Below are 8,294 nucleotides of genomic sequence, written 5' to 3'. Positions count from 1 at the left end.
ACTTGTACCCCTTGACTGACTCATGGCTTGGCACACTTCAGGTGCGGTACACAACATTGCATACTTTAGAGCCTACGTCTAAAGCATAGGGGACGACCTTCGTCCTTTCTCTCTCTTCTGCCGTGGTCAGGTCTTGAGTCTTACTCAATACTCACACCTTGTAACACAGCCAAGAACTCCTTCTTTGCTGATCTATTTTGAACTCCTTCAAAATCTCGTCACGATATGTATTCATTTGAAAGTAATATTAAGCGTTTTGATCTATCCTTATAGATCTTGATGCTCAATGTTCAAGTAGCTTAATCCAGGTTTTCCATTGAAAAACACTTTTCAAATAACCCTGCATGCTATACAGAAATTCTACATCATTTCTGATCAACAATATGTTAACAACATATACTCATCAAAAATTCTATAGTGCTCCCACTCACTTCTTTGGAAATACAAGTTTCTCATAAACTTTGTATAAACCCAAAATCTTTGATCATCTCATCAAAGCGTACATTTCCAATTCCGAGATGCTTACTCCTGTCCTTAGAAGGATTGCTGGAGCTTTGCATACTTGTTAGCATCTTTCAGGATTGACAAAACCTTCTGGATGTATCACATACAACCTTTCCTCAAGAAAATCGTTGAGGAAACAATGTTTTGACATCCTATTTGCAAGATTTCATAAATAATGCAGTAACTGCTAACATAATTCCAACAGACTCCTAGCATCGCTACGAGTGAGAAAGTCTCATTGTAGTCAACTCCTTGAACTTGTCGGGAAACATCTTAATGACAAGTCGAGCTTTCTTAATGGTGACACTTACCATCATTGTCCGTCTTCCTTATAAAATCCATCTGCACCCAACAGCCTTACGACCATCAAGTAGTTCTTTCAAAGTCTATACTTTGTTTTATACATGGATCCTTTCTCGGATTTTATGGCCTCGAGCCATTCGTCGGAATCCGGGCCCACCATCGCTTCTCCATAGCTCTTAGGTTCATTGTTGTCTAGCAACATGACTTCCAAGACAGGATTACGTTCCACTCTGAAGTAGTACACATCCTTGTCGACCTATGAGGTTTGGTAGTGACTTGATCCATGATTACTATCATAAGCTTCCACTTCAATTGGTGTAGGTGCCACAGGAACAACTTCCTGTGCCCTGCCACACACTAGTTGAAGTGATGGTTCAATAACCTCATCAAGTCTCCACCATCCTCCCACTCAATTCTTTCGAGAGAAACTTTTCCTCGAGAAAGGACCCGTTTCTAGAAACAATCACATTTGCTTCCGGGTCTGAAATAGGAGGTACACCCAACTATTTTTGGGTATTCTATGAAGATGCATTTATCCGCTTTGGGTTCGAGCTTATCAGCCTGAAACTTTTTCACATAAGCATCGCAGCCCCAAACTTTTAAGAAACGACAACTTAGGTTTCTCTAAACCTATAGTTCATATGGTGTCGTCTCAACGAAATTGTGTGGTGCCCTATTTAAAGTAAATGCGGTTGTCTCTAATGCCTAACTCATAAACAATAGTGTTAATTCGATAAGAGACATCATGGTATGCACCATATCCAATAGGGTGCAGTTATGATGTTCGGACACACCATCACACTATGGTGTTCCAGGCGGTATTAGTTGTGAAACAATTTCCACAATGTCTTAATTGTGTGCCAAACTCGTAACTCGGATATTCATCTCTATGATCATATCATAGACATTTTACCCTCTTGTCACGACGATCTTCAACTTCACTCTAAAATTACTTGAACCTTTCAATAATTCCGACTTGTGTTTCATCAAGCAAATATACTCAGCATCTACTCAAATCATCTGTGAAGTAAGAACATAACAATATCCACTACGTGCCTCATCACTCATTGGACTACACACATCAAAATGTATTACTTCCAACAAGTTGCTTTCTTGTTCCATCTTACTGAAAACGAGGCCTTTCAGTCATCTTGCCCATGTGGTATGATTTGCATGTCTCAAATGATTCAAAATCAAGTGAGTCCAAACATTCCATCTGTATGGAGTTTCTTCGTGCATATATACCAATATGCATGGTTCACATGTCTCAAGTGATTCAAAATAAAGTGAGTCCAAAGATCCATCAACATGGAGCTTCTTCATGCGTTTTATACCATTATGACTCAAATTGCAGTGCCACAAGTATGTGGTACTATCATTACTATCTTATATCTTTTGGCATGAACATGTGTATCACTACGATCGGGATTCAATAAACCATTGATTTTAGGTGCAAGACCATTGAAGGTATTATTCAAATAAACAGAGTAACCATTATTCTCCTTAAATGAATAACCGTATTGCGATAAACATAATCCAATCATGTCTATGCTCAACGCAAACACAAAATAACAATTATTTCGGTTTAACACCAGTCCCGATGGTAGAGGGAGCGTGCGATGTTTCATCACATCAACCTTGGAAACACTTCCAACACATATCGTCATCTCACCTTTAGCTAGTCTCCGCAGCCTTTTATTTTGAGTTACTAACGCTTAGCAACCGAACCGGTATTTATTACCCTGGTGCTACTAGGAGTACTAGTAAAGTACACAATAATATCACGTATATCCAAAATACTTCTGTCGACCTTGCCAGCCTTCTCATCTACCAAGTATCTAGGGTAGTCCTGCTTCAATGACCGTTCCCCTCATTATAGAAGCACTTAGTCTCGGGTTTGGTTCAACCTTGGGTTTCTTCACTAGAGCAGCAACTGATTTGCCGTCTCATGAAGTATCTGTTATTTCCCTTGCCCTTCTTGAAACTAGTGGTTTAACCATCAACAATTGATGCTCCTACTTGATTTCTACTTTCGCGGTGTCAAACATCGCGATTTTCTCAAGGATCATCATGTCTATCCCTGATATGTTATAGTTCATCACTAAGCTCTAATAGCTTGGTGGCAGTGACTATGGAGAACTATCACTATCTCATCTGGAAGATTAACTCCCACTCGATTCAAGAGATTGTAGTACTCAGACAATCTGAGCACATGCTCAACGATTGAGCTTTTCTCCCTTAGTTTGCAGGCTTAAGAAACTTGTCAGAGGTCTCATACCTCTTGACGTGGGCACTAGTATGAAATCCCCATTTCAGTCTTTGGAACATCTCATATGTTCTACAACGTTTCAAAACGTATTTGGTGCCACAATTCTAAACCGTTAGTATTACGCACTGAACTATCACGTAGTCATCAAAACGTGTATGTCAAATGTTTCCCAAATTCTACAGACGACGCTCGAGGTTCAACGCACTGAGCGGTGCATTAAGGACATAGCCCTTCTGTGCAGCAATGAGGACAATCCTCAGTCCACGGACCCAGTCCGCATAACTGCTACTGTCAACTCTCAACTAAATTTTCTCTAGGAACATATCTAAAATAGTAGAACCAAGGCGTGAGCTACGTCATAATTTGCAAAGACCTTTTGACTATGTTCATGATAATTAAGTTCATCTAATCAAATTATTCAATGAACTCCCACTTAGATAGACATCCCTCTAGTCATCTAAGTGATACATGATCCGAGTCAACTAGGCCGTGTCCGATCATCACGTGAGACGTACTAGTCATCATCGGTGAACATCTTCATGTTGATCGTATCCACTATACGACTCGTGTTTGACCTTTCGGTCTTCCGTGTTCCGAGGCCATGTATGTACATGCTAGGCTCGTCAAGTTAACCTAAGTGTATTGCGTGTGTAAATCTAGCTTACACCCGTTGTATGCGAACGTTATAACCTATCACACCCGATCATTACGTGGTGCTTCGGAACAACGGACCTTAGCAATGGTGCACAGTTAGGGGGAACACTTTCTTGAAATTATTGCGAGGGATCATCTTATTTATGCTATCGTCGTTCTAAGCAAATAAGATGTAAAAACATGACAAACATCACATGCAAATCATAAAGTGACATGATATGGCCAATATCATCTTGCGCCTTTGATCTCCATCTTCGAGGCGCGGCATGAACACCATCGTCACCGGCATGACACCATGATCTCCATCATCATGATCTCCATCATCATGTCTTCATGAAGTTGCCTCACCAACTATTACTTCTACTACTATGGCTAACGGTTAGCAATAAAGTAAAGTAATTACATGGCGTTTTCATTGACACGCAGGTCATAAATAAATTAAGACAACTCCTATGGCTCCTGCCGGTTGTCATACTCATCGACATGCAAGTCGTGATTCCTATTACAAGAACATGATCAATCTCATACATCACATATATCATTCATCACATCCTTTTGGCCATATCACATCACATAGCAAACCCTGCAAAAACAAGTTAGACGTCCTCTACTTGTTGTTGCATGTTTTACGTGGCTGCTACGGGTTTCTAGCAATAACGTTTCTTACCTACGCAAAACCACAACAGTGATATGCCAATTGCTATTTACCCTTCATAAGGACCCTTTTCATCGAATCCGATCCGACTAAAGTGGGAGAGACAGACACCCGCCAAACACCTTATGCATCAAGTGCATGTCAGTCGGTGGAACCAGTCTCATGTAAGCGTACGTGTAAGGTCGGTCTAGGCCGCTTCATCCCACAATGCCGCCGAATCAAGATAAGACTAGTAACGGCAAGCAAATTGAACAAATCATCGCCCACAACTACTTTGTGTTCTACTCATGCATAGAAACTACGCATAGACCTAGCTCTGATACCACTGTTGGGGATCGTAGCAGAAATTTAAAATTTTCTACGCATCACCAAGATCAATCTATGGAGTAATCTAGCAATGAGGGGGAGAGGAGTGCATCTACATACCCTTGTAGATCGCTAAGCGGAAGCGTTCAAGAGAACAGGGTTGATGGAGTCGTACTCGTCGTGATCCAAATCACCGATGATCCTAGCGCCAAACGGACGGCACCTCTGCGTTCAACACACGTACGGAGCGGAGACGTCTCCTCCTTCTTGATCCAGGAAGGGGGGAGGAGAAGTTGATGGAGATCCAGCAGCACGACGGCGTGGTGGTGGAAGTAGCAGGATCCCGGCAGGGCTTCGCCAAGCACAAGCGGGGAGGAAGAGGTGTCACGGGAGGGAGGAAGGTGCCAGGGCTTCAGGTACGGCTGCCCTCCCTCCCCTCCACTATATATAGGGGCCTAGGGGGGCGCCGGCCCCTTGTAGATCCCATCTAGGGAGGGGGGCGACAGCCCTAGGGGTGGCTTGGCCTCCAAGCCAAGTGGAGGCACCCCCACCCCTTAGGGTTTCCAACCCTAGGCGCATGGGAGGCCCAAGGGGAGGCGCACCAGCCCACCAGGGGCTGGTTCCCACGCCCTTTCAGCCCATGGGGCCCTCTGGGATAGGTGGCCCCACCTGGTGGACCCCCGGGACCCTTCCGGTGGTCCCGGTACAATACCGATGACTCCCGAAACTCTCCCGGTGGCCGAAACTGGACTTCCTATATATAAATATTTACCTTCGGACCATTCCGGAACTCCTCGTGACGTCCGGGATCTCATCCGGGACTCCGAACAACTTTCGGTTAACCGCATACTAATATCTCTACAACTCTAGTGTCACCGAACCTTAAGTGTGTAGACCCTACGGGTTCGGGAGACATGTAGAAATGACCGAGACAACTCTCCGGCCAATAACCAACAGCGGGATTTGGATACCCATGTTGGCTCCCACATGCTCCACGATGATCTCATCGGATGAACCACGATGTCAAGGATTCAATCAATCCAATATACAATTCCCTTTATCTATCGGTACGATACTTGCCCGAGTTTCGATCATCGGTACCCCAATACCTCATTCAATCTCGTTACCGGCAAGTCTCTTTACTCGTTCCACAACACATCATCCCGTGATCAACTCCTTGGTCACATTGTGCACATTATGAGGATGTCCTACCGAGTGGGCCTAGAGATACCTCTCCGTTACACGGAGTGACAAATCCCAGTCTCGATTCGTGCCAACCCAACAGACACTTTCAGAGATACCCGCAGTGCACCTTTATAACCACCCAGTTACGTTGTGACGTTTGGTACACGCAAAGCATTCCTACGGTATCCGGGAGTTGCACAATTTCATGGTCCAAGGAAATGATACTTGACATTAGAAAAGCTTTAGCATACGAACTACACGATCTTGTGCTAGGCTTAGGATTGGGTCTTGTCCATCACATCATTCTCCTAATGATGTGATCCCGTCATCAACGACATCCAATGTCCATGGTCAGGAAACCGTAACCATCTATTGATCAACGAGCTAGTCAACTAGAGGCTTACTAGGGACATGGTGTTGTCTATGTATCCACACATGTATCTGAGTTTCCTATCAATACAATTCTAGCATGGATAATAAACAATTATCATGAACAAGGAAATATAATAATAACTAATTTATTATTGCCTCTAGGGCATATTTCCAACAGCTTATGTAAGTTATTGTTTGTTTGCGATAGAAGACCGGAGTGCGAAGCGTGCTACTACGAGTCCCTAGGTTTTGTAGACCGTCGGCAAGGCAAGTAACACTTTGATCATATCCCTTTTATCACCCAGTGTTTACGCATTAGTTCCAATCCTCAAACATTGCATGATTAGGATGTCATTAACTTGTGGGTTGGGAAGTAGTTGATGAGGTAGAATCTATTACCCCTGTTACATTTGAACCCTGGGAGTTACTTCTACGCTGCTAATATTACTATGCTATGCTATGCTCGTAAATGTGGTTTGGGTTTGAGTGAAGTCCATGACAGATGTGAGATTGTTAATTAATGGTTCAACTTAAGGTGGCAACTTAAATTAACATCTGGGTGGATTGAGGCACCTGGAGTACCCAGTGTTGCCTATATTTTTGGAAATCCCGGACTACCTGTGTGATCTTCCTATGGACCACTACCCAGGCTCAAAGGGAACTGAGATGATTCATGCTAGAAACTTCCGTGTGCAACCACAAGCTATTATGGGCTCTAGCATAGTTGAGTAAGATACGTGAAGCTCTTGAAGAGACAAATCAGCAGATAGTGGGATGTAGGTTTGGTATGGCCTGTCCGGAGTAGAGAGTTAATGTTTCTGAAAGACTGTGTCTCGGTCATCCGTTCTCAAACACCCTGTAGTGCGAGACATCCAACGGAGGCGATCGATTCTTGTAGCGACCCGACCTCAGATGGTCAAGTCTCTATGCTTCAGTGTCATCCCTGGATCGGTAATGCTGACACACACAGTACTCGAGGATTTATAATAGAGTGGCAATCACATAATTATTAGATCGAATGTCTCAAAAGAGAACTTATTACAATAATATGGCTTAAGGCCATATAATACGATAACAACGGAAGGCTTGGAAGATAAAGTGAGTCCATCAACTCCAACGGCATAACTGAGCTGCACGGCAACGACTTAACGACCTTACTCCTCGTCTGAAAAGTCTGCAACATAATTCGTTGCAGCCCGAAAATGGGTCAGCACATGGAATATGCTGGCAAAATAATACAGTAGAGCAAGAACAGAATAATGCTATCACTACATGCATATTTGGTTGGTGGAAAGCTCTATGGTTATAGTTTTTGCGAAAAGGCAATTTTTCCCTACAACAAAGGAATAGATTTTAATTTAACTATCATGGTAGTTGAAACATCATTGAGAAGGTTCCTCCAACTCAATCCCAATTAAAGTGATTAACATCCCAGCAATATTATTTAAGAATGATGAGATACATGTGATAACCCAAATACTAGATACTCAAGAATTGTCCATAACCAGGGACACGGCTAACCATGATTAGATTATACACTCTGCAGAGGTTTGCGCACTTTTCCCCACAAGACTCGATCGCCTCCGTTGGATTTCTCGCACTACAGGGTGTTTGAGAACGGATGACGGAGACACAGTCTTTCACAAACATTAATTCTCTACTCCGGACAGACCATACCAAACCTACATCCCACTATCTGCTGATTTGTCTCTTCAAGAGCTTCACGTATCTTACTCAACTATTCTAGAGACCATAATATCTTGTGGCTACACACGGAAGTTTCTAGCATGAATCATCTCAGTTCCCTTTTGAGCCTGGGTGGCGGTCCATAGGAAGATCACACGGGTACTCCGGGATTTCCGAAAATACAGGCAACACTGGGTACTCTAGGTGCCTCAATCCACCCAGAGGTTAATTTAAGTTGCCACCTTAAGTTGAACCATTAATTAACAATCTCACATCTGTCATGGACTTCACTCAAACCCAAACCACGTCTACGAGCATAGCATAGCATAGTAATATAAGCAGCGTAGAAGTAACTCCCAG

Source organism: Triticum urartu, chromosome 4A (genome assembly GCF_056163025.1).
Source record: "Triticum urartu cultivar PI428250 chromosome 4A, HENAU_Tu73, whole genome shotgun sequence".
NCBI classification, from domain to species: Eukaryota; Viridiplantae; Streptophyta; class Magnoliopsida; order Poales; family Poaceae; genus Triticum; species Triticum urartu.
This window is presented reverse-complemented; position numbering follows the sequence as displayed.